Source organism: Cnephaeus nilssonii (assembly GCF_951640355.1).
Source record: "Cnephaeus nilssonii genome assembly, chromosome: 3".
NCBI lineage: Eukaryota > Metazoa > Chordata > Mammalia > Chiroptera > Vespertilionidae > Cnephaeus > Cnephaeus nilssonii.
In genome coordinates this window covers 10,696,491-10,712,874 of record NC_137074.1, presented here as the reverse complement: position 1 = coordinate 10,712,874, position 16,384 = coordinate 10,696,491, and positions in this window count along the sequence as shown.

The following is a 16,384-nucleotide window of genomic DNA, read 5'->3' as shown; positions in this document are numbered from 1 at the left end:
AACCCCCAACCCCCACTAGTGCAACAACTCTTCTCATTGGCAGCTGGTTCGACACGAAGGGGCCAGGTTCTACCCTGTTGATCAGTGAATCCCCTTCTGTATGGGACCTGACAAGACAAATCAGTCTTGTATATGTGTCAGTGTGGAGAGGCTCCAGTCCTCAATCAAACACTGATCTAGGTGTTTCTGTGAAGGTACTTTATAGATATGATTGAAGTCCATAATTACTTGGCTTTAAGTAAGAGAGATCCTCCTAGATAATTTGGCGGGGGGGGGGGGGGGGGGCGGTGAGGGGAGGGCTTGATTTAATCAATCCAAAGGCCTAAGAGCAGTGGTGAGGTTTCCCTAAGGAAGAAGGAAATTCTCCCTGTGGATAGTAGCTTCAGCCAGTGCCTGAGAGTTCCAGCCTAGGTTTCTTCAAGGTCTGCCCTTCAGATTTCTGATTTTCAGACTTGCCTAACCAGCCCCCATGATCACACAAGCTGATGTATTGCCAACCCCCCTCCTACCCCACCTTTCACGTTTTGTCTCTCTTACTGGTTCTGTTTTTCTGGTTGAATCCTGACTGGGCCAGACTGTCTCTTCCTGTCTCTGAATTGCCTATTGTCTGGTATATTGTTTTAAATAATGTTAAACTTGGGAAAATCTGTCATTTGTAACTATTTCTATTTGGAGCTCTTTCACATGCTTTATAAATATCATTAATTTTTATTCTCTTCTATCCCACATATTTTGACCTATAAGGTAACAAATTCTTGCTATGCTATTAGCTGGGCATGTAACAGACACATGTTAACTAAAAGAACTCCAAGTGTAACTAAAAATGTTAACTAAACAAGAGTCAGTTTTCTAAGGAATAAAACTAAAAAGATAGGATGACAGGGGACAGGTTTAAGTTTTTATGTTAGCCATTTCTTTTGCACAGATGCAATAAAGAATTAATTAAATGTCCCTTTAGAACCAAAACTATTTCAGTGAGTAATGGTACTTCCAACTAAAATTGAGCATTTTAACATGGAAACATCCCTTGAGTTAAATATTCTCTACTGAAATATGATCAGCAACTATAAAGGCTATTTATCTCCTAAGACCCATAATTAAATAATAGCTCTCAAGCTAATGGTATAAATACAAATAAAGAATAGATTTCTAAGTCTATGGGCATTTAATGTCACTGAATTAAAAAGGATGGAGCACTTTAAATTTAGCTAATTGATTTAACACGATAAAGCTATTTAAAAATTGAAATTGATGTAAATAAATTCTAGTATATTTTATTAAATCCTAATGCATTTGTTTATTTAATATATGTTATATTATTTATAAATATATATACATATATAGGTATAGATATATAATCTCCCCTAAAACTGAAACAATCTAAAAGAACTGAAATAATATCTGTCAATATGGGTTCCTATAACAAAAAGATTCCTCATATAATATTGGTTTAATAAAGAAAAAGTTAACATTTTATTCATGCTACATATATCATGTGGGTTAGCAAGTCACTGCCTACATAAAGCCCTGCCTGATGAAGACTCAACCATCATTATAAGTTTTCATCTTGTAGCTCATCATCTTATACTACAGTATCAGCATACAACCTTGCTATAACCTCAGTAGAGTAAGAAAGAAAATGGACAATTGTGTATAAATTTCCATGACCTCAACTCCAATGTGGCACATATGACTCTTGCTCATATTTCATTGGCTAGAAATAATTACATAAGCTATCCAAGTTGACTGAAAAACATACACAATAAGGCAAATAGAGTGTTTATTGAATACCGCTTTCTCTCTGACAGTCAACTCTTTTATAAAGACTGTATTTTTTAAACATAGTTTTAGGTTCAAAGCAAAATTGAGAAGACGGTACAGACATTTCCCATATACTCCCTGCCCCCACATATGTACAGCTCCCTGGCTACCAACATATCCAACCAGAGTGGTACAAAAAACTTATGAACCTACATTGAAAAATCATAATCATCCAAATTCCATAGTTACATTTAGGGTTCACTTTTGGTGTACATCTTATAGATTTTGCAAATGTATAATTGACATGTATCCATTATCCTATATAATAAAAGCCTAATATGCAAATTGTCCCCTTGACTTGGAGTTTGACCAAGAGTTCCAATGCTCATTATGACATGCGCTGACCATCAGGGGCAGCATGGAACATGGCAGGCGTTGGTGACGTGGCACTGGCAGCAGGCAGCAGTGGAGGTGCTGCCAGCCCCAATGGGCCATGACGAGAAGAGGATCGCGGCAGGATAGTGGAGCAGGGGAGCGGGCAGTGCCAGTCCAAGGCAGTTGCGAGCGAGCACCCAGTCGCCCCACAGATCACCCTGCAGACGGTGACCAGTGGTGACAGTGGGGGGCGGGGCCACCACCTGGCTCCCAGGCACTGAGGGAGCCAGGCAGGGACCCCAGCCCTGACTGATCACCCCGCAGACAGTAACCAGCGGCTGGCAGGCCCTAATCGCCAGATTGGGGCCAGGTCCCAGGCTGGGATAGGAAACTGGAAGTGTGTGGCAGTGACCAACCTTCCACGGCGACCAAGCAAGGGCTGCAACCTCTCACTGGTACCTAGGGGCAGTGGTGACAGGGACGGAGGTGCGATGAGGATTAGGGGTCCGCCAAGCTCACTCTCACTCCCCCTGCTACCCTCCCTCTGGATGCCAGGGCTTGTGTGCCAGGGAAGCTCACGTGCTCAGGTGGCAGACACCCACAAGGAGCCCACCCTGCACCTGCGCAGCCTTTTCTGGGTGAGCCGGGCCGCAGCGGTCTGGATTGCAGGGGCCGGTCGGGCTCCCTGTCGGTTCACACAGGAGCCGGTCTGAGAGGCCGGCCAGGAGAGAGCGCGCTGTCTGTCCAACTTCCATGCAACGCTGCTGGGCAGCCCAGAGGCCTATGTTGTGCCCTGGCTCACAGCATCCAACCATGCTCACCACATCTCTGCATGGAGACTCGGGCACCATGACTCAGGCAGAGGGGGCACGTGGGGGCCCAGGGGCCCAGGTGCTGCCCAGGGCCCAGAGATAAGCTGGTACTTGCCCTTCCATGCCAGACATTCGCACTTTGATTGCTGGCTAGGCCTAGGGACTGGACCCATGCACGAATTTTGTGCACCGGACCTCTAGTTATCTATCTATCTATCTATCTATCTATCTATCTATCTATCTATCTATCTATCTAAAAGCCTAATATGCTAATTGTCCCTCCAACCATTTGACTGTTCGACCAGTCGCTATGACGTGCACTGACCACTATGAGGCAGACACTGACCGATAGTTTAGCTTGCTGCTGTGGTCCGGCTGATTGGATCTGGGTGAGATGGGCCGGACACACCATGGAGCCCTCCCACAATCCCTCTCAGGCCAGCCAACCTCCCACAGTCCCTGCCCAGCTGGCTGGCCCCAATCAGCCCAGATTGGGACTGGGCAAGGCCCCAATCGGCCCTGGTTGGGACTGTCAAGACGGGCCGGCCATGCCCTGGAGCCCTCCCACAGTCCCTCTCAGGCCCCGAGTGTGCACCGTTAGAGTCCCTAGGCCTGGCCTGCACCCTCTCGCAATCTGGGACCCCTCGGGGGATGTCAGAGAGCCGGTTTCAGCCCAAGCCCTGCAGGCCAGGCCAAGGCACCCCACCGGTGCATGAATCTGTGCACCGGGCCTCTAGTATTATCATTACAGAGTATTTTCACTATCCTAATAATCCTCTGTCTCTGCCTATTCATCCCTTACCTTCCCCCACACCTCATTTGAGGCAACCACAGATATTTTTACTATCTCCATAGTTCTGCCTTTTCCAGAGTGTCGTACAGTTGGAATCATACAGTATGTAGCCTTCTTAGATTGTCTTTTTTTATTTAGTAATATACACTTAGGATTCCTCCATGTCTTCTCATGCTTTAATCGCTCATTTCTCTTTAGTGCTTAATAATATTCTATTGTCTGAATGTACCAGTTCATTCATTCATTCATCTCCTGAAGGACATCTTGGTTGCTTCTAAATTCTGGCAATTATGAGTAAAGCTTTTGTAAACATCTGCATGCAGGTGGTTGTGTGGACATATGTGATCAACTCCTCTGGGTGAATACCAAGGAGTGCAATTGCTGGATCATACAGTAAGAGTATTCTTAGTTTTATACAAACTGCCAAGTTGTCTTCAAAGTGGTTGTTTTATTTTAATGCAGTCCCACCAGCAATGAATAAGAGTTCTTGTTGCTTCGCATTCTTTCCAGCATTAGGTGTCATTAGTGTTCTGGATTTAGGCCATTCTAATAGGTCTGTAGTGGTATCTCATTGTTGTTTCAATTTAAATTTCCCTGATGATGTGTTTGTGGAGCCTTTTTACATATGGTTATTTGCCATCTGTATATCTTCTTTGTAGAAGTTTCTGTTAGGTATTTGGCCCACTATTTAATCTACATTCTACTACTACAGTCTCCAATATTACTTTGATTACTGTTACATGTATAACTCATTCAACTTCTTCCAAAGAAGTAGATCCCAAGGTTTCATCAGTCATTATCTCTGATTCAAAGTATAGGATCCCTAGGTTATGTGTGGCATATTAATAAATTAGTAAAAATATATAGTCAAACAAGCCAACCATTTAATTCACAGTACTTTGGTATCTCTAAAAATAGAAAATATAACTGTTATGAATATTACAGATATTTACATATTTATAAGCTTTCAGTAAAGTGGCCTTCAGGTGTGAAAATATTCTCAGTTAGATTTGCACAATAATTCCTTGGAAAGTTATGATTAATAAAGAATGAAAAACATCAGTAATACCAAAAGGACATAAAATTGAAAGGGGGATAAGAAAAATAAGTTGGTATAAATAAGAAGTCTCTCCAAGTTCCCTAACACATATGATTTGAAGATTAGAAAGCAAGATGATATATGAATTAGTTTACTTTGTTTGGCCTTTCTTCTGCCACATATTGACTTCATAAAATGTAAAGTTGCTTAGTATAATAGGACACTTTATGGTACTTTAATGTTCTTATTTATTTTGTTTTGTTTTGATATATCAATAGCTGAAGTGGAAGAGATGACTCAATTAACTATTGTTTCTTATATACTTGAAGAAATACATGAGCTGTTCAACAGTCATTTTTGCCTTTGGGATTTCCTTAAAATTGAACATGGGAAAGAATGGCAGGATACCAATGAGTAAGATTCTATATTAGTGAAATAAATATTGTTAACACTGATTCATTGGGTGACTCCTATAATCCTTAGCTGGAAATGGTGCTATGGAAAATGTAAATGACAACAGTTTGGATTTATTTTTTACAATGAGAAAGAATTAATTAATCCATCAACAAGCAGAAATAATCAATTTACCCAAATTATTGCATATAGTGCAAATGCAAGCTGCATTCATATTTTTCAAAGTATTAAGTATCACTATATAAGAATAAAATATAACACATATATTGTTTTATACATTTTTCAATTAAAATTAAACAAGCTTTTTAACTATCATGACAGATAAGTATGAGGCATACAAACAAATTTAATGTTTAATGGAGGTACCTTAGAGATATCACTTAGGCAAAATTAGAATTTATTAAAGACTGGATTTGAATATACTACCTTCATCTGTCAGTTATGTTGAAATTCCCCAGCATACTTCTCATCTGTATATTACATGTCTCATAAAAGTAAATGTATTTAACATACTCTTTGTTCTTAGGTCCTTTGTTAAATACAGGGTGAGGCAAAAGTAGGTTTACATTTTTGTATGGAAAATAATACAATTATTAATAAATAATAACACAAGAATAAACTGTGTTTTGTGTACTTACAACTGTAAACCTACTTTTGCCCCACCCCGTATATGGGACTAAAGTTCTGAAAAAGCTCCATAAGACCCAGTCACATGCCCAGTTACAAGAGCATGTGAATAAAATTCACATTCCAAGGAAGAATTAAGCTTTACGATGAAATTCTTTAAGAAGTGAATGCTGCTTACCTGGTTTTATCCCCTATAAAGCACCAAAAGTTGAAATGTAATGCTTTGGTAGGACTTGTTTAATTTCTGTATGTCTTCATACAATTACCTTGTGCAACAGCAAAGTATTTCGTAACTTAGAGAACAAACAAGAATTAATGACATATATAATATATACAAAACTAAATAAATTTTTCATAAAAAAGTGTAGTTTTTTTCATTTTTAAAAAAATATATTTTTTATTGATTTCAGAGAGGAAGGAGGAGGAAGAGAGAGATAGAAACATCAATGATGAGAGAAAATAATTGATCAGCTGCCTCTTGCACATCCCACACTACAGATCGAGCCCACAACCTGGGCATGTGCCATGACTTGGAATTGAACCGTCACCTCTGATCATAGGTCAATACTCAACCATTGAGCTACACCAGCTGGCAAGAGTATAGTTTTTTTTTTCCTAATGCCATAGAGTGGTAAGGAGAACCATCTACATCTTTGGTTAGGATTCTCTTAGGTGGGTTTTAGTTTGTTCTTATCCCAGGGAATCTGGTCTCAGTCTGTGTTTGAATGAGAATCTTTCCTTTCTGGCTTTCTTTAATCAGAATGATCTCACTCAGATACAATCATTGCATGTCTTTGTTCAAAGCTTGGATCGGAAGTGTCCATCCATCCCTCATTAGCCTGATGACCACAGCCTCTACCAATCTGGCTAAGGCAGACTTTTGTATTGTCTCACTACCACAGGTGCTCTCTGAGTTTTTGTTGTTGTTGTTTGTTTATTTCTGCTCTGAATGGTGCTTTATGCTCTCTTTTACTTTTTTGGACATCGTATCAGAAAAGTCACTGCTGCCTCCGCCACCTAAAGCAAATCTCTTCCTATGAGTAACTTGGTCTCATGTCACATTACAGCAAATGTTTATTTTATTTGTTTGCATCTGTGTTTTTGTCATTTTCATACACTAGAATTTCAGTTCCATGAAGACAAGGATTTTTATGTTTGTTGCGCCATTGTCTCTGACACCTAACACCATCTGACACACAATGGGGGCTCAGTACATATTCTGCTGATTAATTTATTAGCATGACTGTTGATGCACCTTTATGCAGATACTCAGTGAACTGGCCTTGTTTGTAAGCATACCTACATTTCTGTGGGGCCTTACTAGGGTGTAAATCACAGAGTAGTCTTCAAGGTGGCAGGAGTTTATACCACCGTATCTATGTTTGCCTCCAGTAAGGGTGATGTAACAGGAAACAACCATCACCTACAGGTGATTCTCCAAAAAGAAGACAAGGTGTATGATGAACCAGACCCAGCACTGACAGTGGTCAGGCCAGTAAAGAGAATCTTGGAAGGGCAGTAATAGTACTGATTACCATTCATTACATCAAATCAATAATATATTTTTTGAAAAGTAATGTCCTTTAACAAATACTCATTAATTGCATTTCTTCAGGGTACTTTGAGACTAAGAATTTATGAAAGCTTCAAATAAAGCAGACTGGTAGCTATAAAATAAAAAGATATTAGGTTCTGACCTTCACTATTAAAATCTGTGCTTGGTTTCATTTTCTTTAATAATAATTTCACAACCCATTTGGAGAGAAAAAGGATGCCTGTTTATGAGTCAGTAAATACAACTTTGAAGGCATGAAAGTGTACTCAAGAGTGCTCAGATATTCTTAAGAAGTGGTTTTTCTGTTAAAATTTCATGATATGATACTTGGAACACAGGTTTGGCTAATGACAAGGGACTCACATCTTTGATGAAGGAATTCAGATCTGGATATTGTCACCATGCAGAAAGAGTGATCCTCCAATTTTTTAGTATGAGGAAGCCAATGCTTTGGACATGATGTTCCCTTCTGTTGAAGGAACATATTTTAAATAGTGGAAAAGAAACTGCTGCTCCAGATTTGCTTCTAAAGTGCTTTAATATTTTATTTTAATTTCTGTTGTATGAAATATTATTAGGGCCGGGGTAAGTGATGCAATTGTTGGTTTGGAGTTGGCAATATGAGAGATTTGCCTTTCCTCTGTTTGGGAACAAAAGATGAGCTGCTGAAATTTAAAATGTTATAATCTGTACTACATATAAGGGCAATAATTTTCCCTTAGCACAAGCATTTTTCTTTCAGTAGACATATTTTTATCAAGTACATCTACTTTTTATTAAAATCATCTGGCAACCCTCAGTTATAGCTGCGATAGGGAGAAAAAGATGGAAAACATCATTCTTGCAAATACATTCTGTAAGTTTAAAAGACCAGGACCCTATGTCTTCAGGAGTAGAAAGTAAATGTCAAGTAGCATAGTTGTTCTATTAAATTACTATTATAGTACTTCCCATGGGTTAAACTTTTCTCTAGAAAAGCAGGTTGTTACACCTTTTGTTCTGAATCCCCCCTTTACACTCTTGATAATTTTAAAATACAGGAAGGTGGAGGGCTTGAGCATAAAAGAAAAAAAGAAAGAACTCATAATCACAGACAACAGTGTGGCAATTGCAAGGAAAAGGGGGTGGGTGGAGGTGAAAGAAGGTATAGGGGAAATAAATGATGATGGAAAATAAATGAAATAAAGAAAAAATACACAAGCAATACATTCCATTGTCAGCTATGGTGATATCATCATGATATGCCATGTAATGCTTGGAAAATTCCACTATACACTTGGAAGAGGATGAGAGTGAAAAACACAAATTCTGTCTTAGCATTCTTAAAAGAAAAGGTTTTGTTCCCATGGATCTACTAAAAGACCCACAGGGGTTTCAGAAACCATGTGTGTGATCAATTTGATTTTTTAAAAATGTCTATGCTACCGACTAGACTACAGGAACTGAATATTGCTCAACATTGCTCTCTCTTCTTAAACTTAGCCTAACTAATTATTACAGAACTAAGAGCATTATTTGGCAAATAATATAATCCAGTATTATATAATCAGTGCATTTATTCTGCTAATAATAGTATATCTTTTCTTGCTAAATTATTTCTACTATCACTTGTTAATAGCAAAAATAAATATTACATCGAGTTAAAGACCACTTACTGAAATTAAGGATAATTATCCAAGTTGTTTAAATATTATCTCATATTTCTTAATCGGAAGTATTACTTATAAGGAATCTCATTAAAATACATACTGTTTGATGCTCTAAATTGAGACATAGACTCTACCTGTTTTCAAAGGCTTTCAGATCTGTTAAGGAAAATGCATGACTACATAAATAACTATGACATAAGATGGATTATGTTCATTACACATCTACTTGTACTGTCAGGAAAATCTTCTGCAAAGCATAAACTTTTAAATGTGAACTACATTAATCATAAAAAAGATGGTTGCAATTTAGTAGTTCTTGTAAAGAATTTGCATTCTAATTAATGATCCTGATGACTCAGAGTTTTTACACCCCAACAGGTTTGTTTTTTTAAGAGATTAGAAACAGACCATGACTTTTATACTTAAACTTTTTTTGTCTTTGAATCTCCAGATTGTTCAGATAATCATAAGACAAGGAAGAAACATTCTGAAGTGTCGTTCCCTGAGGTACAAGAAACTGATTTAATTTAGGGATAGGACTGAAAGTCTGAGTTCAGACAATACTCATTCTTAATCAAAATGTTACTCATGAAATGCAGGCTATACAAAATAAAGGAAAGTTCATTTGGCAGAAAGTTCAAAGACTATTTATCTAAGCCATGCCCCAAAAACAATGTAATAGTTTCTTAAAAAACATAGAAGGAGAAGGAAGTATTCGACATATTTAACAAAAGTGTATACTAAAACATTCCCTTAAGGTTTATGTACAAATTATTACAGATTGAATTTCAGGCCCTACCAGATAAACATATGAGAATCTGGAGGTCCAGCAACTGCCTACTTTTAAGTTTGTTTTGTGTTAATGTCAATATTCATTTAGGAAATTATATAAAGGAGTATGTATCCTTTGATATATATCCTGAGAAGATCAATTTTATTTTACAGAAAATATAATGTATTTAAATCTTTGATGAAACATGACATGTTACAAATATTTTAAAAGACATTCAACATATTCTATTCTCTTGATATGTATATAGTAGGCATCAGTTGAGATCCAGTCTGTAATTATATTGCGCTTCGTGTTTGCAAATATCTTCATTACACATTTCCATTGAGCCTCACTACTTCACTGAAATGTAGGTATTATTATTACCTGTCCTATGTTAGACTCAAGCTCAGAAAAATTAAGTTAGACAGCAATATGACCCAGGTCTTCTGACTTCCTTGTCATTATCTTTCCCATAACACCACAGCTTAGCCTACCTTCCCCTCTGGTCTCCTTATCCCCTTGGGAAATAAAGGATTAAATTACGTTTAATCTCATTAGTATCCTTATAAAAACCTATAACCTAAGCAGTCGAAGAGCTTACCATCTCGCTCCTGGAATCCTTTGTTTACTAGCTGATAACCAAGACAAACTTTTCGTTGATATTGAAAAGATTTTTGTTCCAAAGCTACACATGAAAACTTCAGATTGGAAATGTTTTGAAGTTTGGGTATGCTCACATTACAATTAAATCAATCAATCAATCAACTAGAATAAATCCCTGATAATAATGTAATAGTAAAACTACAGTTTCAGCCAGAAGACCACACCCTTTCAGTCCTGGCTAAATTAAGAGTATCTCTCATCTCTGGATGAGAATCTGTCTGAGCTAGCCTGAGATTTTTATCATGCAAGAAAATTCCCTTCTGGAAGTAAGATAGACTAGATTGCTCATGATAAATTGTCTTAGAATTCAGATAATTTTCAAGACATCACTAGTTAACTGCTTTATTAGTTTAAACCATATGAAATTGCCATTATCTTTAGGTTAACACCAGTTTGATAATTTCATATGGTTCAACTTAATACCTTCATTGTATGGGAAATAATAAAATATTTTCATTAAAGGGTATAAGCTTCAGGGTCCAAAAACCTTCATTCACAAGTAAGCACTTGCCCATGCTAATTAGAGCAAGTTAATTAGCTCTCAAATGGACATGATTGTAATAAAGATAGGCCTCATAAAATTGTTGTGAAGTTTCACTGATTCACTGAAGCTATGAATATCTTTATATTTAACACATCTGGTACTAGATACCAGAGTAGTACTCAGCAAATAAGAAAAGCATTATAGGGATAATATTGTTTCTGAGCTCCTGTATACTAACTTTGAACCCTGCCCAGCTTTCTCAGTCAGGAAGACTTACTAGTTATTTTTGGTGAAACAGGACTGAACCTCCATTTTTTAGCTTATTCCTGCCATGGTGGCCATACAGCACCTTCCATCCAGAGTGTTCTGGGGATGTCTACCTCACTGAGCCTAGGTAGTGCTAACACTAGGATTTGCCCAAATGTGACTTTAAAACATTCATAAATAATTTCACTTTTAATTCATACATAAAGAATGTTTTTATTATCCTGCCTAATAATAGACAAATATGCAAATTGACCATACCTCCGACACACCCACAAGCCACGCCCACCATCCAATCAGAGCGAGTATGCAAATTAACCCAAACCAAGATGGCTACAGCCACAGAGAGCAAGGTTTCCTAGGTAACAGAGGAAGCCAAGCTTTCTGCCTGCCCTTACCAGGGCTAAGCCTCCACTCAAGCTACAAAGTTTCAATTATAGAAGGTAAACAAATTCAAACAAATGGCGGCAGAATGGAGCTTGAGAGAGCAGGCCAGGGTTGCCGCCGGCAACAGGGGAAGCAAAGCTTTCCACACACCCTGGCCGGGCCCACCTGCTTAAGGCGACAAAGTTTCAATTATAACCCCAACACAAATGGCTGCCAGCCTCAGAGGGAGCCCCAGGCTTGGCTCTGCTCCAGGCTACAAAGTTTCAATTGTAGAAGGAAAATAAATTCCAGATACCAGGGCCTCCGCTTGGGTTGCCAGGGGGCGTGGCTGGCCTGCAAACCACCACAGGCCCCTTTCTCAGGCTGCCCCACGCCCCAAGGGAGCCCCCACCTGATCCGGGACACCCTTCAGGGTAAACCAGCTGGCCCCCACCCCTGTACCAGGCCTCTATCCTATCTAATAAAAGAGTAATATGCAGATTGATCATCACTGCAACACACAATGTAGCTGCCCCCATGTGGTCAAAGATCCTGCCCCCATGTGGACACAAGATGGCCAGCAGGAGAGGGCAGTTGGGAGGCACCCGGCCTACAAGGGAGGGCAGTTGAGAAGGACCAGGCCTGCAAGGGAGGGCAGTTGGAGGTGATCAACCCTGCAGGAGAGGGCAGTTAGGGGTGACCAGGCCAGCAGAGGAGGGAAGTTGGGGGCAAACAGGCTGGCAGCAGAGTGGTTAGGGGGTGATTAGGCTGGCAGGCAGAAGCAGTTAGGGGCAATCAGGAAGGCAGGAAGGCAAGCAGTTGGGAGCCAGCAGTCCTGGATTGTGAGAGGGATGTCCGACTGCCCGTAAACGGACAGTCGGACATCCGTTGAGGGGTCCCATATTGGAGAGGGTACAGGCTGGGCTGAGGGACAATACCCCTCTGTGCATGAATTTCGTGCACCGGGCCTCTAGTTCAATAATAGAGTCGTGTGTAAAAATATAATATGTGTTACTTCTAAAATCTCACTGCTATTTGCTCTTGGATCTGGGGGACATGGATCTGGGCAATCAAGATCCCATATTTGTTTCTTTACTAGCCTCCCACACATTCTTTTGAAACTTCCTTCAAATTCACAGACTATTACTTTTCTCAGCCATTGGCCTCTTCACATCTTTGCTCTGACTGCTGTGTAGCATCAACTGTACATTTTTTAAAAACAGGTCTGTATTACTCATGTTTGCATATGATTGGCACATGACCTTGTATATTACCAGCACCCTAATAATATATGTTAAATATAATTTATTTCACTATCCAATTTATCAGTAATTTCAAAAGTGTGTTGCAAAATTTATACTTGGAACATGGAAGACTTAGGAAGTTTTATTATTATTACTAGAAGCCTGGTGCACGAAATTCATGCACGGCGGGAGGTTGTCCCTCAGCCCAGCCTGTACCCTCTCCAATCTGGGACTCCTGGAGGGATGTCCGACTGCCCATTTAGGCCCGATCCTGGTGGGATCGGGCCTAAATGGGCAGTCGGACATCCCTCTCACAATCCAGGACTGCTGGCTCCCAACTGCTTGCCTGCCTGCCTTCCTGATTGCCCCTAGCCGCTTCTGCCTGCCAGCCTGATCACCCCCTAACCACTCTGCTGCCAGCCTGGTTGATGCTTAACTGCTCCCCTGCCAGCCTGTTTACCCCCAACTTCCCTCCTCTGCCAGCCATACAGGGCTATTTATATTCAAACTAGAGACCCGGTTCACAAATTCATGCATGGGTGGGGTCCCTCAGCCTAACCAGCAATCAAGGCCTATTGGGGGGCCAGCTGGCCAGGGGGAGGGACCCCAGAAGGTTGGCCATCTGCCCCCCCAATCAGGGCCTATGGGGGCCAGCCATCAAGGGGCACGGACCGTGGGAGGTTGGCCACTGGTTGGGGGGGCCGGCCAGGGGGAGGGGTTAAGGGAGGTTGGGGGGGCCAATCGGGGTTCAGATCAGACCAGTTAGCTGCCACAGTGCACATCATAACATCTGATCATTCCACCGTTCCAGTGGCTGGGCTTTTATATATAGAGATTTTAATTAAGTAAAATTAAAAATTCAGTTCCACAATCACATTAAACATATTTCCAGTGTTTATAGTCACATGAGGCTAGGGTCTAACAAATTGAAAAGCACAGATATTGAGCCTTTTTTTTCCAATTTTTAAAGTTCTATTTGGCAGCATTGGTCCAAACAAAGAATGGTAACAAAGGATGGGAGTCACAGGGGAAGGAGTAATTTGTAACTCACATTATCAAGGAGGATCAGTACAGGACAGTCCTGCTTTCAGAAATGCCTTGCCAATTCTCAGCCATTGGAGGCATTGACACACCTCTTCACATGGAACTGGAATTCCAACTTGTCTTTATTTGGTACATATAAACGTTTTATATCAAGAAAACACAGATCTCTTTTTCCAAAGCTGAAAGGTAATAACAAGTAAAAAAAATATTCTAGTGTATTTTTCTTATATTCTCTCTCCAACACTCTATGATTAAGTTATAGGATTTTCATTATATATGAAAGCATTTTATGTAGTTTTACCAGTCAAGCATATATATATATATGATAAATTCCAGACCTTTAGGTGATGTTTTTATTTAAAAGACTATTCAATCTAGGTAATATTGCAGAACTTATTACTATCTTGGCTTTCCAAGATACAAGTGTAAACTGTGACTTTTAGCAAATTCCCTCTGCTGTTATTAGCAAGATTACTGTGAGAAAAAAATAACACAATTTTAGAAACTGAAATATGAAAAAATATAAAGTTCACCTTTGAAAAGGAAGATCCAATATTGATTTGAACATCAAGACAATAAAAAGTCTCTCTTGCCCCTTACTTGGCTCATATTTTTCATCTATATATAAAATTTCTCAAATAAAATAAAATTGAATGCGTCCTATGGGTGACCTCAGGGTTTTGGTTAATTACTTACATTCTATGCAAACTCGGAAACATACATATAAATAAGAATGTAAATATTGCTGGCACTCTACATTTTTTTATGAAGTTATATGCCCAAGGCTATATCTAGTTGTATTTCATTCTAAGGTTAGTAGAAGTTCATGAATATTTATACTTTCATAATAAGACTTTTAAATAGTTAATTTTTCAATACAGTAGGGACTCTTTGACCATGTAAACATTTTTAGCCAAAACTGGAGCAATTATTTGGCATTTTGTCTGGAACATAAATCCCAACCTTTGCCCAGACTTCTCTTGTGAGGCTGCTCCTGGTTGATTAGAGAACATCTCTCTGATACAACCATGGATAACTTCATTCTTAGAATCCTTGTCTATTAACATTAGTATTTTGATCATCAATTTGTCTTTAATTCAACAATGCCCAATTAACTCAACTGACAATGCAGTCATCAGAAACAGAGAAAAATATATAAATAAATGACTGGATCAAATGCTAGCTACCCAGTCTTCTGCTTACGATGGTAGTGGTGCTCTTTATATATTTCCCAAAATATTCAACAAAGGTCACACATGATCTTGACTTCATATCAGGTATCTTGGGTCTAAAATTTTTTCAACAAAACAAACTAAATAAGATTTTTTTTCTAAATGTTACTATTTACTTTTAGCAAAATATCCTTTAATTGGAATTACCTAGACATTTGGAAGGGAAATATTTTATTTTACTACAAAATATTATTTAGGCTTTAAGCAGTATTCAAAACTTACACTAAGACATTCAATTTCAAATAGATGTTATAAATTTTTTTGGTTTTATCTCAAGCCCACAGAAATCTCTATCTTATGGCACAGTCAGGTAAACAGACTTCCAATATCTAAACATATTGGGTTATTGCAGGAGCTCAGTGCCTTACAAGGTCGCACGTTTCCTTCCTTCTTTCCCTTCTTATTCTTTTACAGATTCTATGACTAGAATTTAAGACCAATTTTATATTTTATAACATCAAAAATCCACCTTATCGCTACATCCATTAGGTCTAAATCATACTTCTGGAACTAAGCAGAAAATACCTAATTTATTTTCCATGTGACTGTTTTTTCTTATCTCTCTCCTACCCACATTTCTTTTTTTGGCTCAATATCATTTCCTACTCCAGATAATTAATTTAAAAATATCAACACCAATTTAACATCATACCAATGTGCTACCATAGGCAATGAGTTCCCCATATTTGCATATTAAATTTGAACAAATATTATATTCAACTAACTTTGAAATTTAGAAAATTCATTAGGATTTTAAGTAGATGATTTTAAGAATCTTATCCTAATTTTTCATTATTCTATAACATCAGTAATAAAATTATACACCTCTCTAATAACTAGACAAAGATTTGCATAATTACTCTTAGTGTAAAACATCATTTGCTTCATAGAACTATTTTCAGGAATATATGAAATAATCTGTTTAAAGCACTTAGTACATTGCCTGATATATAAAAATATGTAGTAGTTATTAATAAAATTGTTATTAATTACTCATGTTAATTTATAAACACTAAAACTCAAGGAATAGAGCTCTACATCACCTTCTAATTTATTTGTGTATCTAAAACACATTTTATTGTGACATCTGGCTACTGTATTTATCTTTAACTGTGATTGAATGAAATTTGCACAGAAGCACAGTAATCTCACGGTGTTGAGAAAATCATTCCAATTTCAATGTTAGTGAGTAAGTCAGCTAGCTAGTGGCATGATCAAACAGACTTGGAAATGCCAGTAACTCTCATCAGGCACACAGATTGATCTGTTTATGGCTGGAAATAATGCTCC